The sequence below is a fragment of the Syngnathus scovelli genome, chromosome 12 (assembly GCF_024217435.2).
Source record: "Syngnathus scovelli strain Florida chromosome 12, RoL_Ssco_1.2, whole genome shotgun sequence".
In the NCBI taxonomy this organism is placed as follows: domain Eukaryota; kingdom Metazoa; phylum Chordata; class Actinopteri; order Syngnathiformes; family Syngnathidae; genus Syngnathus; species Syngnathus scovelli.
Window position 1 is genome coordinate 10,947,184 of NC_090858.1, and position 20,000 is coordinate 10,967,183.

General features: G+C 44.2%; 1 protein-coding gene across 1 annotated transcript in view; it reads left to right on the forward strand.

Moving 5' to 3' along the window:
- chrm3a (cholinergic receptor, muscarinic 3a) overlaps positions 1-20,000 on the forward strand; it is a 48,740-nt gene that overhangs the window by 13,071 nt on the left and 15,669 nt on the right. The window contains exon 5 of the mRNA XM_049736327.1: positions 8,784-8,895. The gene's annotated coding sequence lies outside the window, so the exon portion shown is untranslated. The remainder of the gene's footprint in view (positions 1-8,783; positions 8,896-20,000) is intronic.

Sequence of the window (20,000 nt, forward strand, 5' to 3'; positions counted from 1 at the left end):
TACCTTGTTTGCCCGCCGTCCCTTTTTTAATAGCGGCCAACGTGAGAGCTTGCTTGCTTTTCATAGATCATAATCAGGATGTGGCGGAGGTTATTGACACGCTCCACAAACCAGTGTTTGACTTCTTTTTTAATTCCCGCCCAGTTACTTATTCAAGTTTTCATTTAGTAAGCTCCACTTGTTGGTGCGAATCGGGCGTGTACACATTTTCTTTGGCCTAAGCTTTAGGAAAGCTTTGACAAAATCCCAAACTCACCAAATTGGTGCGCGTGTTTTATAAGTAAATCCCCAAAAATCTCAAGCCCCAGCAAGTCAGCCATTTTTATTTCAAGAAGTCATTTTGGCTTGTTTTCCTCGAGTCCTTCAAAGAAAATTTTGTCCAGGGGTTTATTTCCCGACTGTTAAAAACTTACCAACACTACCTTTGCCGATGAGAGCGCGTCTGTTTATCGCCACTCAGTTTTATTTTTAACTGTGTGAAACCAAATGAAATATTTTTGGGAGGATGATTGCACAAGGAATTGAAAAATTCAAATTATAAATTGCGTTAAATTAAGTTTTTGGGCTGCCAACCTACAAAATATGAACCCTTAGAAAAAAAAATGCTTTCTCGTAACACAGAAATGAACGTTTTGTCTATTTGGCCGACTTACACAAACACCTTTGAAAGATGAAGCTTGCCGGCCAGGAGCGAGTGTGTTCTAATCGACTTATTCAATCAGGACAAAGCGTGCGGACGGATGTTACAGACGCAGCTGTTTGTTTCGAGTCCCTCGACCTCCGACAGGAAACGCAGCGTCATACCTCAACTACAAGCCTTTTTTTTTTTTTTTTTTTTTTTTTTTTTGCTTCGTCACTTTGCCGGCAAAATGACAACTATCTCCGTTTCAGTTGAGCGTAAACATTCACCGTCAACTTACATAACTTTGTTATCATAGCGTCCTCAATTTATTGGCGACAATTCAAACCCTAATATAATCAGGCTTTGTGAAAAACGCCACTCGCTTGTAGTTTGTTACGTAACTAAGTACAAGGAGCAGCAGTTACATTGTTGTGCGAGCCGCTGGAGCCCAAATGCCGTTTGATTTACGTCCAGTCTTACTTTTGCATTCTTTGGAGGGCTGCGCATCTTACCTGTTCTCCACTTTGGAATTTTTTTCGACATTTGCCGGCATGCTGGTGGGCCCATTGTTTCTTTATTTGGCTCAAACGCCGACGCTCATCGCGCTCGTCGTCTATTTTGCCTTTTGATTGATGGAGTGTGACATGCATGCTCATTCGCCTTGATTAGCTTTGTGGAGGCCTTTGTGTTTCTCAAACCCATTCGTCAGTGAGCGCCGTGACGCGACACGGCCCACGCTAACGCCGAGCTCATCCGAACCGCCAGGTGCATCGATCTGTGCGCCTGGCTCATCCATCAGAGTGACACGTGCAGATGCGCGCTGAGGTCTGGAGGCGAGCCGCCCGCTCCACATCGCTTGCCCTCTTCTGTAGACATTTCTTCGTGTTTCCAAAAATCACGTGAATCGACACATGTATTTTTTTCACCTCTTGAGCCAGCGAACTAATTGACTGCTCGACAGCGCCTCGATTAGTGTCCTCAATTGCTTCAAGGGCCCTTTCATATCATTAACTGAATTCCAAAAGGTCAATTAATCAACGCCCAATTGCCGCTTTAATTACGTCTTTGTTTTGCCTCAAATGCTCTTGTGTTGAATCATTAAATCCAGTTTTTTTCTCACGGCAGCAAAAGGCAGGAAAGGCAAAAGGTTGCAGCAGGGGAACGCGTGATGTAACATTTGCAAGCGTAAAACACGATCCGCCCGAAAATAGAAGCCGGGGAAGCACGATTGTAATCTGTGACGCTCGGCTAGCTTTACAGCCCGCCAGTGATCTGTGGACACGGGAGATTAAGAGGTTTGCAGACGTCTGCCAATCTCAAAAGGACTTTTGTATTCCGACCGCCGGCCGGGAATTGGCATGCGGCAAGAAAAACATGGCTGTGATGGAATAGGCATGTTCTTCATGAGATGCGACTCGGCACTTTTACTATGTGCATTAATTATACCTTTTGCCTGAATCATGACTTTACTGTAGAGCTCCATGTTGGATGCCGGGAATCTTGTGGGCCCTTTATAGGGGACATCCATCCATCCGTCTGTCCGTCCGTCCGTCCGTCCGTCCGTCCGTCCGTCCGTCCGTCCATCCATCCATCCATCCATCCATCCATCCATCCATCCATCCATCCATCCATCCATCTCCGCCTGATCTCTACTTGGAGATGATATAAAGCTGTCCACTGTCAAGTGGGGCCTTGGAGACCCCCCGCCATGATCATGTGTCCGTGGGTGAAAAAGTACCTTTAAAAGTCCAAATGGAAGCGTGTCTAAAGCTGCAGGCCATACCTCACATTTAGAATGGATGACCGAGAAGCTTCTTGCTGTCAGTTGGCGTTTTCATTTCCCGCAAACCTGAACATGGCAATTTAGAATAAAATGGTGTGGTTTTTTTTTTTTTTTTTTTGTCATCTGGGAAAAATATGTATTGACCGGCATCAGCCGTGTCAAATCCATTTCCCGACTGTGTGGCCACAATGGACGTCATGAATCATTCATTGGCTGCTGCTGTTACTCGCAGCCCGCTGCAGAATTAAGACTCCATCCAAAGACTCGCCCGAGCAGAAGCTTTTCGGTGTTTATTTCACTCGCAACCGCAAACAAATAAGAGACGCCAGACGGGTTTCTAAACAGTACAAGCTCGCTGGTCCATGGTTTTGTGCTTTTACTGACTTAACATTTGGAATAATTCCATCGCCCTTTTTTTTTGGTAATTTTTCTTCCGTGCAAGCTTTCAGCACATGATCGTGTGAAGCAGCGGCCAGTGACAACAATGCAACACAACGACGTAACACGCTGCTTTTGTATCACGGCTCGTGTCGTGTTACAACGCACTTGACGGCCACTCTTAGGAGAAAGGTCAAACTTCAGTGTGACGGCAAAACAAGAGCATTTTTCATGTCAAGTTGGGAAGAGAAAGGGCACGTCTGGCCGCACAGACATTTAGACTACAACTTCATATTGATTTTTAAAGCTTATTTATTTTACAGGCGTGTTTACGACAACTCCAAGTAGCTTCTCGATAGAGTTCAGAGGAAAAGCACAAAGTTGGGAGTACGCTTCTGACATGACACCGTTGACGCTGTGATGAAAACAGGTTAGAATTAGAATGGCATGTTATGTGTGTTCGTAACAGTCCTTGCTAACATCTAAACAGATATAGTAAGAACTCTTTTTGCCAAAAATTTCAAGGTGTCTGTGATGTGTTTTTATCAAGTGCCCTCAAGGAATCCGAATTCTAGGACGCCACGCATCCAATTTCTTGTGGGGCCGGTCCCGTTGCATGCGAGTGAGCAACAATATCCCGCGGCCCACAAACTTCGAGCCCAGCTCTTGTCAACAAGTGCAAAAGTGCTCGTTCAAAAGTCCATTTTACGTAACGATCCTCCAAAAGACAGCCATTTTATATGTATTTATCTGACTCCAAAGTAGCCTTGATGACCTATTGGGGCATTAGGGACAGAGTGAGTGTTTTTCCCTTTGTCGTCTGAATTTATTACATTGTAGCGCGAGACATTTAGCTCCTTGTTTATCATTCAAATAGTTGTTGGCATGTCTCGCACAATGTTACTGTGCAAATACAAAAACATGTCCATGTTCATTTTCAGCTGGTGGGTTTGCTTGCTTTTAAATATTTCTAAAATACATATTATTTTGTAGTGGTTGGTAGCCCTCATATATTGTGGATCTTTTTTCACTGATGTGACTGTTGAGAGTTTATCGAGTGCATGTGGGGTTCGATATCTTGTTTGTTTGTCTGTAGCCTACTGTGAGTCGCTTACTTAGTGATCGCCACTCCAAAGCGTGCTGTAGGAACGTCTGCTTCCCCAGGACGCAAAAGGCCAATTATTTTTTTGTGCCGTTTGACAAAAAAGCGTATTGAAATAGAAAAGAATAAAAATAAATATTTTTTGAAGTGAATCATAGTGACAGCATTGGTTTCTGAGTTTGTCTTGTCTTTGCTATTTATTAGCCTAACAGGAACCTCATGAAGGAGATTTCATTCAACTCGATAGTGTTTGTGTGTGTGTGTGTGCGTGTGTGTGTGTGTGTGTCTCAGGCTCAGCTGTTCATTTGTGTCGGCGTGGCTGCAGTAATGGGCAATAAGACCTCAGCTGTTTGAAACAGGTTTTGCCTGAAAAAGTCAAGACTCCTGGCTTGATGCTGCTGTCTATATTGGACAGGTCCAGAATGCATCACCCCCCAGAAAAAATTAGACACTAGTGCCCTCTGGAAAGTCCTCAATATGAGGATGCTTGTCGAGTTTTGATACACAACCCTTTTGTGTTATATGTGTTTGTGGTTATGTTTATTGCAGAACAAATTGAGCATCTTTCCTGTGAACTGGAACAGAAATTGTGCGCCCCCAGATTCTTTCCCAGGGTTCAGCATCAGTGACATTTGACCACCCAAATGTTGTTCTGGAAGAATGCCCACAAAGGCTCAGATTGTTGAGAGATGAGCAAGCAAGCTCAAGTTTTGTTGTGCCTGCGTGCGGCCGTTTGCATGAAAGGAAGTGTCAACGTTGGCTGCTCAAAAGATGCTCTGCAATTTAGGCCAGCATCGTTTTGCCTTGGGCAGTCCACCATGTCTGTGTCGACTCTCACCACAACTGGAACAACACTCATGGGTCTTGTACCATTTCCATCAAAGCTACCTGGATAAACCGGAGATATTGATAAACTCTGACTTGTCTTATTGTTTTCCCCCCCTAGTTTCTCCCATGGTAAATAAAAGAAAAACAAAGAATCACTTTCAGGATCAGACTGGCGCAACATTGTTAAATGTCACACGATTTAAAAAAAGTTTTAAACTACAACATAAAGTTAGTCACTTGCTGTCTATAGTTTTTCGAGCATTTGTTTGTTAGCTGACAAGCCACTATTGGTCAAAACAGCTAACAGCTAGCTCAAGTTAGCTGGCTAGATTATTGTTAGCCACCTACATAGTCATGTAGCGAAATGTCTTGATTAGCTGTGTAGTTAGCAAGTAAGTTTGTAATTTAGGTAGCTAGAAAGCTAATTATATTGTTATCTTAGTAAATATGTAGACATAACTGTGTAGCTAATGATTTGGCTGACTAGTTTATGAGTTGTTTATCTAGCTAGTTAATTAGTTATCTAATTAAATGTCTACACATTTTGCTGCTGCTCTATTTTTCACAAGATACTGTTGTTATAAAAGCCCAAATTAGAAGCAATCACAGATACTGTTAGTGCTTTGTTTATTTTCTGAATGCTGAGGTTGTGCATCTACAGTGGTAGTGAGAACAATCCGGGATAATTGGTCTGGCCTCGGTGTGGCTCTGCCAGTCAAGTTTTCTCATTTTCGTGAGTGTTAGAAGCTCGTGTTCATGTATCCACATTATTTGTGGACAAGGTCGCTTTTAATTGCGTTGCAGTCGCCAGGGGACAAGGAGCTTATTTGCACACGATGACACATTAAGACCGAGAATTAGCTTCCTGTTTATTCACGAGAGCAGCTCTCATCCTTGAAACCTCTTTATAGCGCTCCTGCTCGTCCCATTTGTTTCTCCCACCGCAGATCACACCTCGGCGCCGCACGCCTCCTCTTAGGCTGTCCACTCACTTTCCGAGCGCCACTAATTGAGTTTTTGGACAGCTCGGCTCGGTCTCCTTTGCTCTGCCCGAGATGAAAGACATTGGGCGTTAAGGCATCAAAAGGGGCCGCGGTCCCAATCCTGACCCCGCTCGCTCCCTCGCTCAGCTCGTCACGATTAGAATCAGGCTGGCGCGCTGGGGTCGTGGTGTTACCCAGAGGTTAATGATGTGAAGAGGAGAGTGCTGTCATTTAGTTCAAATTTCTAATTCAAGATGTTTAGCACTTTTCTGTATTTTCGGAGCACGTTCATCTGACTGCAGCTCAGGCATCCACTGACGCTAAACAATCCCTTGCCGCCCTGCCTTGACAACAAAGAGGCTGCAGACGTGATGAGGGCACACATTTGCCTCCAAAAACGGAGTGTGAAGCATCCCGGCGTGTCGAGAACATTCCAGAGATCCTTTCACTACGCTTCTGCTCCTTCCTTTTCATCTTTGGCTCTTGCTGTGAGAGCATCACGGCAACAAAGTCTTTGGCTACACAGGTTTTTCACTTTATTAGTTACACCTGATCCCATTTTACCTACTTACCTGTGAGACGCAGATTTATTTTCAAAACGTTGCAGTGGTACTCAAGCTTCCGCCCACGTCTCCAAAACAAGGCTTCAAATTGGCCACGGGTGTGAATTTAGATTCTGTGCGTATGGTCTGTGTGCTTGACAGTCATCACTCCTGGCTTTTATTTATTTATTTATTTATTCATTTATTTATTTATTTACTTATTTATTTTCCAAGTGTAGATGGAGCGTGAGGCCAGCAAGTATTTTGAAACTTAACGAGCCATTTATTGCCCGGCCAATCGTGACCCGCCTCGGCGTGCATGTTTTCGCTTCAAGGATCATTGTTATCAAAACTACTGTAAAAGCACCTCGGGATTTTCATGCCACTATATCTGACCCGCGCACACATTGTGAACCGAAAGGTCAAAGCTGCTCACCGATGACACAACATATTATGAACACGTGTGCAATGAGAGTCAACACACAGCTGAATTAAACGCAAATTGCACAGATGACTTTCGCCATCAAATATTTTTAGCATGGTTGTTTCTATCGGTTATTCCATCTGTTGATTGATTATTATTATTATTGTCATTATTATTGTTGTTATTATTAGTAATAATAATTTTGGATTGAACGCTTTGTGAAAAATTGAACTCGAGCTTGTCCGGGGGCAATTGAATTGTTTTATGTCCCACAATTGCACGGTTGCGTGTTACCGTTTGCGGAAAACAAACGTTCCTTCCACTTGCGCAAACACTCTTGCTGCTTTTATTGCTTCTTTAGTGAGTGTTTAATCAAACGTTGTATTTTGAGATTGGCGCCTTTCTAATCTGCCTGCCTGTCTGCCTCATGCCTTTGTTTTATTCTCATATTCCCCCTCGTCTTTTTGCGACTGCGGGCTCATCTTTTGGAGCTCTGTTCTTCTGCTTTTTCAAAGTAGAACAAGGCAAAAAGGCGTGCAGAGAGAAAGTGAAATGTGCTGCTTGTGATATGCCAGAAAGTAATCTTTCCATTATTATTTTTTTTTATATGCCCTCATAAATAATTCTGAAGCCGCATTGTCCCACTAGGAGAGTTGGCTGCAGCGTCCATTAGTACCCGCGGAGCTTGTCACTTGCATCTGTCAACGTCACCAACAGTCTTCGCATTTGTTCACTCGGGCTAATGAAGTTACATTTGTAGCGTTAAGCTCATTCGGTCGCGTTGACGCGACTCCACTCTCGATGGTTGCTCAGCACAGAAGGGGTTATCAAATGCAATTTCAAAAATAAATCAGAGGAGCATTTAGTGAATTTTTCAGAATGAGACGGAGGTGGGCTCTAAGGAGGAGGGATGATGGCAGGCGCCGCTGGGGTGACTGAAGCAAGCCGTGATCCTGCTTTGATATACGTCACGTCAGCAAGTTTGCATTTTTCACACCCGCCTGTTGCATAATACATGCAGAGGTGCCGGCAAAGTCCTTCAGGAGCTGCGAGGCCGCAGCCAAAAGCACAATTCAACTATTTCAAACGTCTGCAACAAAATGTGCTCAACAATTGACGACCGACAACTTCAACGAATTAGCTATTGTTCGACTAGATGGTTAAAACCAATTGTGTGTGTTTGTGTGTGTGTGCGTGTGTGTGTTTAATTGAAGCTGTAGCGCATATGTTTACTAAAAATAAATATTTTATTTAATTTTTTCTTGTAAGTAATTTGCTCTAAGACGGAGTAGTGAACCGTCATGTAATGACATGACCTTTCTTCTTGACATGTACAGTAGTTATTTCTATTTCTGAATGCTAATGAGCACGCGTCCACCATCTGGAAGGCTCCCCGGGTAATTGCCGTTCACCGGCCGTCTGGGAATTCGGCACAAAACGGTCAAAACGGCAAAAAGACTTCATGTTGTTAATGGAAGGTTTGTGAGCTTGAAACGTGGTGGGAGGGGGTGAAATGGACTACGGTTGGAATAATTAAACATGCTTGGGTGCCAACATGGTAAATGTCACGCTTTTGCCTACCCGAAGATGAATGTTTGCTTCATTGACCTTTTGTGGCTCAATTTGTAGTATGAAAATGAGACGCTCGCGCTCACTTGTTAGAGTGGCCTCAATGTGTTGGTCATATTGATATATATATATATATAAAATATAAAACATTATGATGAGGTGGAACCTCCCATTAACTTAACGAGCTGTCTTTGGGTGCGCTTGCGTCGTTCCACCGCCTCGGGCTCCATCCAGCAGTGCGCAAGATGAGACGGAGACTATATAAGGCATGAAGACTTTGCCAGATGTAAAGACATGCCATTCTTTCCTTTGACACATTTTATCCAGCCCGGAGTGCTCCTTACTGCAACCTTGATTAAATCACGTTGCATAAATAAAGGTGAGGGTTGAGGTGCAACCGGAGCTGTAGTGCAACTTCATCCTCAGGACATTATGTGACTTTTAAAAAAAAAAAATTTAGAGTGCTATTGATGCATTTCCAAATTTAGTCACTGAATCCTTTTATGTTCTCTTTGTTCCCTCTGCCTTCCCCATTCCCTCCCTGCCACACAGACGTCATGATCCGCCGCCAGGATCATCTTGCCCCCCCGGCAGGGAACGGTGACACTGAAAGGCATCTGGCTGAAAGGTGACCTCCAGACAATTTGCCTTCCCAAAATGTTTGGTAAGTTGAGCCTGTTTTGAGTCTCCATTGTCACCATAATGACGTGATGTGAAGTAGCAACGGTTGTGCTTAAAGATTCAAATTATGGCCAAAGCACATTTGCAGACCAAATTCCCTGCCAACGTAGCTGTCAGGAATGAGTTGGATCAGGGCGACCAAATGCAGCTTGAACCAGGATTTATTGCAGGGAAAAGGAGTTGGAAGGGAGGCAGGTGGGGAACCGACGACACAGACGGGAGGGAGACTCACGGCCAGCAAACAGACAGACTGACCGACATGAAGTCCCCTTGGACAAGGTTAAAATTCTGACCGTGAGCCTTCACACAGACCGAGGGAAAACCAGATGACAAGAACAGGAACACTGGGCACGAACAGGAATGGGCACAACAGTAGACACCCACAAGGAGAAACACACGGGCAGGGCTTAAATACACAGGGTAACAAGAGAAAGCAGGTGACAGACATTACGGTAACGAAAGGGGTGTGGCCGAGCGAAGTGCAGGCCGAGCGTGCTCTGGCACGGGCGTGACAGTAGCTCCTGTCAAACAATGGAAAGTGGTGAAACATAAAACAATTGATTTTAAATACTTAAACCAGTGACATTGATAAGGACCCAAAAAACCCCACAATAATTTCTGTTGCTCATCAATGAAGGAACAGTTTCATCTCGGAAGGAAAATAAATAGCATTTTTGTGTGTGGAAATCAAGTGACGCTTTATTTGCATTCATGTATTCCATAACTGGCTCAGCTTGAGCTTGTAGTTGACATGACGTCCCCGTAAGTGAAACTAACGGCGGAAAAATGAAAGCCATCATTTTCATTAACGGGCTTTGCAATTGAAGCGAGTCGAGTGTAAATGCCTTTGGTATGATTGGAGTTCAGCAAGATTACAACATGTCGCCCACCGCATCTCCAAATATGTGTGTGTATGTGTGTGTGTGTGTGCGTGCGTGTGTGTGTGAGTCATACTTTACGAGCAGCGGCGGAGCGTTGGCTCGAATTGAGCGTGCACTTGATTTGGTCAGGTGCTGCCAAGAGGCTGCTATTACAAGAGATACCAACAAGCACATTTGGGCGGGCTAAGGCGGGAAGGCGCCGATAAACCACCTGTGTCACTTCATTTCTCCGACCGTAATTGCCTGTCTCGAGCAATGGAGATGCTTGGTCACGTTTGGCTAAATTGACGCGACTTTCATGTTGGAGGTCGAAACGCTTTAAGTTGCCAGATGCAAAAGCAAAATCCCTTCAAACGGAATTCTACTGTCGGAATACAAGGTGGTTCTGATTATGAGGAATGAACTCAAAGCTAATGAAAGAGGCTTGACGTTTGAATGTTTGACTAAAGAACAATAGCTCGGTATCTGTTGTGCGGTTTCTTCTCACCCTGAGTTCTTGGTCCCAGGAGTTTTTCTTTGGGGCAGGTTTGGGAACCGTGAAGGAGCGTGTCACAAGTCAAATTGGATTGTCGACTCGATTGCACGGCCCGATCGCGAAGTGTCACACATTGCTGGCCGCCTTTCGCAATTGTTTTTGACTTTCCTGTGCCCTCAGGCTTGAGAAAGTTTAGTCAGTTATTATACCTCCCGGCATTATTATTATTACTTCTTTTTCATTTTCTGTAAACCAGTTGACTTGACAAAGTCAGGTTGAAAATTAATTTCCCACACTTCTACCCAGGCACATATAAATCCAACTGGTTTTTTTTCCAACTGCTGGAAATTGCGAGAGGCTAATGCTTGGTTTGCGTCCGCCGGGGATCTCGCTGTTGTTCTTGCAAGACCCCATCCCCAAATCCCAACGCTTCCTCCTCAGGATTTTAACACTCTATTTTTAATGCTCAGTGCTCTCCGCTTGAGACTTCCCGATAAAGATTTTCAGACTCCATTTGCTTTTACATGTAAGAAAGAAACAATTTGAAAGATTCAACCTAAACTGCCCTCAGCGCTTTTCTGAGCCTGTCAAGCGCCATCTGTGTCTTCTTCTGAATTTCTTCCCAAAATGATGCTGCAACCACAAAACAAGACTCGCAAGGCAGTCAACTTGTTGGCCTGGAGATTGAATTCACGATGACGACAATGACACTTCTGGCAAAACATCCTATTATTTGGAAAATATAATCCTTGAGTTAAGTGCCACAACGCTGAGTCAGCACTTGAATATGAACAAATGTTAGCTTATCTGCAAGAGCACCTTCCCAAGTTGTTTCGCTTGTTAATGTTCCGTGACCTGCCTTGCTCATTTGTCTTCTCCTTTCCTCTTTGCATGTTTTCCCGAGGTGGAGCATACATTACACGCTCGGTGTCGTTAGCAAGCGGGACCTTGTGTACGACTTTGACATGGCGTCCACGTGATAGTACGTAACAGCTTGGAGAGCGAGGCGATGCACTTTGTGTCCACTGGATTTGCTTTCTGCTTCTTAACTGGAGTTGAGAGCTAAGACCGCCGCAAAACAAAGCGTTTGACTCCTCAAAGCCTTTAGCAAGGCGTGAAAAAAAGAAATGGTATAGACTAAAATGACAGCACGTTGTTGCATTTAAAATTTAAGCTCCCTTTTTACCCATCATGTGTGTGTTTCCTTCCTTCCTTCCTTCCTACCTTCCTTCCTTCCTTCCTTCCTTCCTTCCTTCCTTCCTTCCTTCCTTCCTTCCTTCTGCTCCTGTCTCGACATTAACGCTTGATTCACGTCCAACTTCAGCTTCAGCTGGGAGCACAAAAACTTTCCTTTCCTTCTCTTTAAAGGTCTGAAGATGGCTGATTGATGATTCTGGCTTTAATTAGTATAGCCTGTTTTAGTGATGTCAGCAATTCTTTACAGGCTATGCTAATCTGTGCCAGAATCAGCAATGCAATTGCGACGGATACGCTTTTTTTTTGGTGCTTTTTTTCTCCAGGATGAAGGCCTTTTTCTTGCACTCTTGTCACCCATCGGAAAAAGTTTTCAAGGGGGCATATTGTAGATAATTGACTTTTTAGCAGCTTGGATCTCTGGAGTGCCCATCAATCTTTTGTCATCTGCCTATTTCTGAAAATGTGTTTGTGAGCAAGCCTTTCTTGTACTTCTGTTATATACCAGGAGGCTAATTTACATAACGGCCCGTCCCTTCGCCGAGTTCCTCATCCATGACCGTGATCTGAGAATCTTCCACTCAGCTTACGCTAGCTGTTTACGACGCACGACTGACAAATTTGGGACGATATTTGATCAAAAGCTGCTTCACGTTGTTGTTTTCCAACATGTCAGTCGACTGCATAGAATTTGCATCACTTTGTGCAAAATCCCGTGAAATCCACCGGGGGTGACACACCGCCATCTTTCTTGTTACTCCAGATGACATTTTTTGCATTTGCGTTCCAAAATTTACCTTAGCAAGACGCTCGGCCGAGTCCTGGTGCCTAATGAATGCGGCGCGATGTTAGCTAGCGTGCGAGGAGGATGCGACGGCTGACAGGTGAGCTGCCTGTAAAGCAGCCCTCCGAGGGACTGGCATTCTCGTTGGCCTTTGATTGGCAGGGGAGCAAATGGCAGCGGCGTCTGGAGGACTGATAGCAAATGCCGACGCACGGACGTGCAGATAAACGCGCGCCGACTCCGGAATCCGGGCGGCCTCCCGCTTATTCCGCGGCACTCATCCCCGCTTTGTCTGCCTCCGAGCAAGAATTTCCACCTGCTCGCTTCACTTTGACAGCAAATATTCTCTGATTAACAACCCCTGGAGGCTTGGGATAATTAGCAATTAGCCATTAGCTTGTATTCAGAGAAGAACTATATGCTTTCCACTCAGAGTAATTAAGTTGAGAATTTCAAGTATAAATTTTAAAACTTTTTGGAATTAGCATTTCATATGTCGGTCCGTGCTTGCGATTGCATTTGGGCCAGGAGAGAAAGCCTCGAAGGGCAGCAATGCACTTTACAGAAATCCAATGATTGCATCACTTAGCCCGGCAAACATTAGCTTTAGTCCAATAAAGGTTCCTCTAAATGATCAATTCTCCCCAAGTCGGTCTTCGTGTCAGCTTATCAGTCATGTCATCAATAGAAATAATGTTCTTGGTAATTACGTTTGCGCAACCGCCGAGGAGCACTCATGATTGGTGCGACTCGTCCTTCCAAGTGCTCACTTAGAATATCATCAAATCTCCTGAAAGGAGAATACCTTCGCCTGGAAGCTTTTGTTTTTCATTTCCAACTGATTATGCAAAGACATATTTCAAATTCCAGGTGGGTTCCGGGCAGTTCATGCTCGAGCTCTTTTATTTTCATAAATCAATTACAAATTCAACTTGGAGCTGATTTGTCACAGTTTTAAATTGACCCAATTTAACCCGCCTGATAAAAATGACGTGTGAAAGTGGCCCACCAGCAGGGATGGCGAGAACGTCCGAGGTCTGCTCTCCTCAGAGCAGCCGAGCTCCTCCATTAAGCACGCTAATTCCTCTCCTTACCTGCCTCGCCTCGCTTTGCCAGAGTTGTGTTTTACGAGGGAGCAGCTGCTACCAGGCATCACCGATCTGTCGTGGTGCCTCTCCGAGCGGCGATAAGAACTTTGCTGTTTTTACAATACGGCCTCGGGCAGGAAATAAGACAAACAAACTCGGAACGTTGCACTTCGTTTGGAGCGGATTAAAATGAGTTAACATGATAAGAAGTTTTTTTGTGTCGCAAGAATTGTTGCTATTTTTGTGACATTTACACCTGGATGTTGCTTTTTCTCTTAGTAGTTGCTTCTAAAAGTCTCTTAAGACAATTGGCAACCGTTTAAAATGTGTAAAATTCTAATTTGTCTCCATTTTGTATGTTTACAATCTATCCTTACAAGTATGAGGTTTGTTTTTAATTAGTGGCGCGTAGAGCTCTTCTTCCAAGTGATTTAATGAGGCGTCACTTCTAAATGTCTCATTTTTCTGCTTAATTTTGCCTGAACATTCCAGGCTGGCTGCACCTTGTCCATCAAGTGAGCTAACTGCCTGCGCCTGCATTAAAGCTCACGGCTGTCCCGTCCTCTGTCTGAGTTATTGTGCAAGCAAAGACGCCGTCCGCTTTTTGCAATTAATGACTCTGTCAATCCGAGAGGGAAAAATAAAACAAAGGTTTCTTCTTCCCGGGGGATGCTCATCAGAGAGCCAAATGCACTTGGAGACGTTAACCAAGCGGCAAATATGAACCTCAACTGAACCTACTCGGCTGCTCAGGTATTTCACATCCAAGGTATCGCTTCACTATACTTGATTTCGTCCTAAATCACCTTATGGATGCACTTTCAAATTCGTAGCGGCCAGATTCTCCCGTCAGCATTTTACGACGAGCAGCTTCACCGTTGATCGGCTTCTAATACTAAGGGGATGTGTTTTTGGAGTGGGGGTAGGGTGGTGTCGGGAGGACTTACATTGACATCGATTGTGACCAGCAAGCAGTTAAGCCTTCAAATCTTCACAAGGAGCGTAACGATGTACCGTGAATCGACCTCGTGTGTATTGTTTTTAACGTTCTGACCTTCGTGAAGATCCCTTGCAATGGTCAGCGCATTAAAATAAAACATTTACTGTTAAAAAAAAAATTAACCTGGTATTAAAATATCCCTGATGAAGCTTGTTTGAATAGGCAACCGATAGGGAAATAATATTGGAGATAATTAAATGCGCAATGAAGAAACAAAAGTGTCTTTATAGTTGAAGCCGTCCTCAACGTGTTTAAAGAAGACCTCCTCATGCCTCTTCTGGATCAGAATATTTCCTGAGGTGCTCTCGTCAAAAGCAGACACAACAGATGCTCACGTTAAATGTTGATTTCAGAATCGTGTCTCCGCCATATTTTTATATATATTAACTTACTGTATTTTCCGCACTATAAGGCGCACCTAAAAACCTCCAATTTTCTCAAAAGCCAACAGTGCACCTTACAATCAGGTGCGCCTTATATATGGACCAATATTGATCCACTACAGCAGGCATGTCCAAAGTCCGGCCCGCGGGCCAAATGTATGTATCTTAGATATGGACAAAGTTTTAAAATGGGCCATTCATTGAAGGTGCGCTTTATAATCCGGTGCGTTTTATATATGGCCAAAGTTTTAAAATGGGCCATTCATTGAAGGTGCGCCCTATAATCCGGTGCGCCTTATAGTGCGAAAAATACGGTATATGGAAATTTTCAAAAATAGACCTGATCATTGAGACTGCAATTTATAATCTGGTGCTCCTTATAGTTACAAAAAAATGCAGTGAAAAGCTCGGGGTATCACAAAGCAAGTCAATCCCACTTAGCCGTGCGTCAGAGCGCCTCATAGATTTTGTCTCGATTTCTCTTCTGGCCCAGATGACTGTGTTGCTTATCTGGGCCATTGGCTCACATTCGCCAGCGACGCGTCACGCCGTGCCAACGGGCCAATAGGCGAGACGACGGAATCTCTTCTAATCCCGGGCGTCTCGGCCTCCGTGAATCAAAGTGATTATACGGCCGCACCTGCATCTTGCCGAGACAAAAGAGCTCTGGGACGACGGGGATTGCGCGGCGCTGTCAACAAAGATCGCCAAAACCCCCGCCGCGGTTTTAAACAATATAATGCGAAAGTCAATGGCGGGCGGGCACGCCGCTGATAAATTAGTCCTAGCGCGGACGATTCCGGGCTGAATGAAAAATACGATTCACGACGTCCCAGCCATGACGATGTGTCGGGATACTGATGTGTACGCAGCTGCAGCGAGGACCGAGACGAATATTGAGTGTATTCCCAAACCATCTGCGCTTTCAGGAGTCGCAGCATGTGCGGAAACAAACGGTCGAAATAGCTTGCCTTGTCTTTGCTCCTCTACGGCTTTGTGTCATGGCCGCGTGCGTGCGTGAAAGGACGAAGATGACTCCAAAATACGTGAGAGGTCTGACTTCCAAGGGCTAATTTAAGATTTACGGCGATAAATGGCTCATTCGGGCCGAGGAGTGCGGCTTTTAAAGTACTTGACTGGATTGTGGTGTCTCACCTCCCACGTCGGGAACATGATTTCACCCGTGCATGAAATGTTATCCCAGCCTTGCTGCTCTGAAAATACATCTCCGCTCCTCACACAGTTTTTTTTAAAAAATAAACTGGCCCAGAAATGAGAAACATGAGATGTTGTTAGCTCCTGTGGTGTGTTAGCACAAGCGCTCAGGCTAACTGGACGCATGGAAGTGAGCACCTAAAATTGAGTAGGGAGTCGGCCATTTTGGTTTGAATAATGTATTTTGGATGAACACTAGGTGGCGGGGCGTGGCATCAAAGTTTCATGAACATGGATTGTCTTTGCAAAAGGGGGCGAGAGGGCTCGTCAGTCCCAACTAGTAGCTTCAATTCCGCTTTCATTACCTTTTGGCCTCTTGCAATGTTTCCAAGCACCAACTGCACTTGATGCGTCACGCAAAAACACGTGACTTCCTCAGATGAGTCCTGTCAAGGGCCACGCTTGTCTTATTAATTCCGCACTCTTATTTGTAAAGGCCGTCCTCTTTAATTGCCCGTGATTATTTTTTTGAGATGTGATGTCAGGGCGATGCGGCATCATGAATCCATTATGGTTCAACCCGGGAGTCGAGCAAAAATGAATACCTGCGCGGTTTAATAAGCCCACGAAAGATAAAGCGTCATTCCCCCGTTGTGCAATTAGCTCAGTAAATGACAAGCTTTTTGAATTGCTGATATTTTTCCCAGCATGACTGCAGTAAGCGTTAGCATGTGCACCCTCTTCATTCTCATTCCGTTCTTGGTGACTCTGAGTGACACAGCACACAATGAATGTCAGCATTGTAATACAAAATAAATCTAAAAGGGCTCGATGGGACGCGCGCGGCTCGATAAAGGGAGCCTTGCAGTCGTATTATTCATATTATCTCCGCCATTGTGTTTTCTGGGGAACAAAAGAAGCTCCTTTTATTGGAAAGCCGAGGCGGGGACTTCTCATAACGACAGCTTTGTTGGTTGCCCGCAAAAACCCGCTGCTTAAAAAAAGACATATTATTCCGGTACCTCCACAAGGACGCACGATTAATCATTTGGAGTTGAAAATTGGAGCCCGTAGTGAGGACGAGCTGTGCTGCGTGTAATCGTGGCTGTCGGAACTTTTTCATAAGGGGGAGGGGCGGGGCAGAGCAGTGAGGTGGAACTGTCTGTTAATTAACCGGAGAGATCCGATGATGGACACACAGGGTAGTCACGCGCCATTTCGCAGCTCAGAGTGGCGCAGCGACATCATGGCCGCTAGACTCCATTAGAGGATGTCACTCCTGTTTGTTTTAATGCGCTTCTATTTTGCCTCCTTTTCACCTCGACCTGTTTTCACCTCGCATTATTTGCTGACGGGCGCCCGCGTTGTCCTCGGCCAAACCTTTCTGTTATTATCAGTCCATTTGTTGTGCTTTTTCAGTGCTTTTTCTTGCGGGTGTCATCCGACTTTAACATCAATTTGTTTAACTTTTAAGTGAATAATTCAGGCGTATGCAGGCGAAGGCTATCAGTGAAGGTGCTGATGTAAACTGGGATTTTTCCGCTTTTCAGCGCAATACAATGTTATCTTTGTAAAGTCAGCTTTGGTACGGTTTCACAAGTGTCGTGGCTGGTGAGCGCCGTTTCCCGCCGCCTTAAATGTGTCAGTCGGAAAGGGAGCATTGATTTATTTACTAAGGAATGTAAATGACTGGCTGTCACCGTTTGGTTGGCGGAAAGAAAAACGAAGAGAGGCACATTGTCCTTTGTTGTGATTGAATTTAGCTTGTATGAAAGACGCTAGCAGAGGTTTGTCTCTGTGAGCCTTTTCATCCCGACCGTCTGCAATTTGCGAAAGCCTGATTATGCCTTGCGTGCAACTTGCATCATCTCCACGCCATCATCAAATTAGTTTGGGAAGAAAACTTTGTGCTGATTGCACTCCAAACTTTCTCTCCACGTTTTAGTATTAGCTTCACTATTCAAAAGTCTGTTTGTCCTTCAATATGTAATAACCCTGATTAAGAGGGGAAAAAAACACTGTCAGACGCCAGACAAATTATTTGTTATGTCCCTGACACCTGACGTGCACAGGGAATGTCATAAAACTGTTTACTGAGCAGTCAAAACAGTCTGTCAAAGTTAATGCGAATGCTTTTTTGTGAGGTGAAAATGAGCCACCGCATTGCTACAATTTTTTTTTTTTTTTTTTTTTTACTCTGTATTGTGCAAAAGGTAGTAGTGCTTGTCTTTGCATTAAAACCAGTTTAATAGATGAACCCGGCTCCTATTTGAACAGGTCGCTTAGCAAAGCACAAGTGGAGCCGGCGATGCATAACAACTGCCAACTCATTTGTAAGCATACCGTTGACAATCGACTGGAAATGATTTGAAATGAAGTGTGAACGACGATTAACCCGACAGGCCCCAACACTTCGCTCTGATTCGCTCGGCTTCGCTTCACATGGGAGAGTCGTTGACAACTCAAACTCGGAGCCGAGACAGACGGTGTTTAGCAAGCGTCAAGCGTGTTAATAACATAAGTAAATAAAACTGGAATTTTTTTTCTCTATTTTATTTCTAAACAACTGACAACAATTAAAAATGATTAAAACTAATTAGTATTATTACATTATTTCTGTCTTTTAGATGAGCGTGATTGAAAATGCTAATTGCCTTCCGTGTTCCGTCTTATGTCCTGATATCTCGTTTAGTCTTCTGATTGGGTCACGGGATGTTAATTAATATCCTGTTAGCTGATTCTATCTCCACCAGACACCTTTTCAGGGAATAATGTTTTTATCTAAAAGACAGCGTGACAGCACAAGCATTTAAAATAGTTTCCGGATTGTGATACATCTGAAAAATCTTGGTTGCCGCGGCAATGACAGTACTAAACTCTTGTGGGACTGAACCCGTTCATTTTAGGACTACATTTTAGAGCTACATTTTAGAAAAGTCGAGTGTGATCCGACTTGAATCGTCTTGTTTAAAAAGAAGAAGTGAGAAACTGAAGAATAACACAAGAACTGAGAAACTGAGAAAAGAACTGGATTGTTTCCCTTTAGAACTGCTCAACTCCTCCAAAAATGCTAACCGCTATACGAGCTCAGCGCACGTGTTTCTTTGACGGGAAAATTATGACAAAAGTACGTTTCTAGTTTAATAAAGCCGAGGGTGACGGCAGAATGACGACGACTGGTGTGAGATGAGTTGTCACGCTAGCGGGTAGATGATGCCAGGCTCCGCCGCTCAGTCGGAGCCATTTGCTTTATTGATATTACTCAAATTTGGAGCCCGGCGACATTAACAAGTGAATGCGATTTTCCAAATAGCGTCATTATGCCCGCAGCCGGCATTCGATGACTGCAACAACCACCTGGGAAGCTAACAGACGCAAAAGGCGACATGGACAAAGGCGACTGAGCCTCGGGCGCCATATTGTTGCTTCTGGACTCTTTACATGAAGGTAGATGAAGTGCAAGTGTACATTTACTGAGACCGACCTCTAAAACAACAACAACAAAACGGTGCAACAGATAAATGAGAGCAATTTTATTAATGTCGAAGCTCCCTTAAAGCTCATTTGGAACATTCGTCAACTCAGCGATTATAAAGCTGCCCTTTCGTCTTCCAATTTAATGACAAGAAGCAATGTTTAAGTTTTGGCTAACAATGGAGCGTTAATATTTTGAGCTCACTTTCAATATTCATTGCTCATTCATCACCGCAAATATAAAAAAAACTTGCACTGCCGTCTTTGTGCTAGTTAAAATTCTCCATCATGCACCATCAACAAAATGCTTGATTCTTTCCGCCCAGCACCAATAAAAAATAGATTCCCCAAGTAGTGTTAGAGGTTATAAAAACAAACATCGTTTCTTCCTCTCGACGCTGCAGGCCTAAAAAATGCGCTGAAGAACGGATACAAGAAAACAAATATGAAACTCCGGGGGGGGAGGGGCGTACAGGGTCATCACACGAGCGCCTGACAATTCGCCACTACATCATTTTGTCGGCTCTTGGAATGATTGCGGACACTTGTTTAACTATCGGATCATCCCCAAAAAAAAAAAAGCTGCCGATCGTGCAATAAAAAGCAAGCGATTAACTTTGTTTGCATTGGCTGCCGCTTACAGAGCGGACTGGT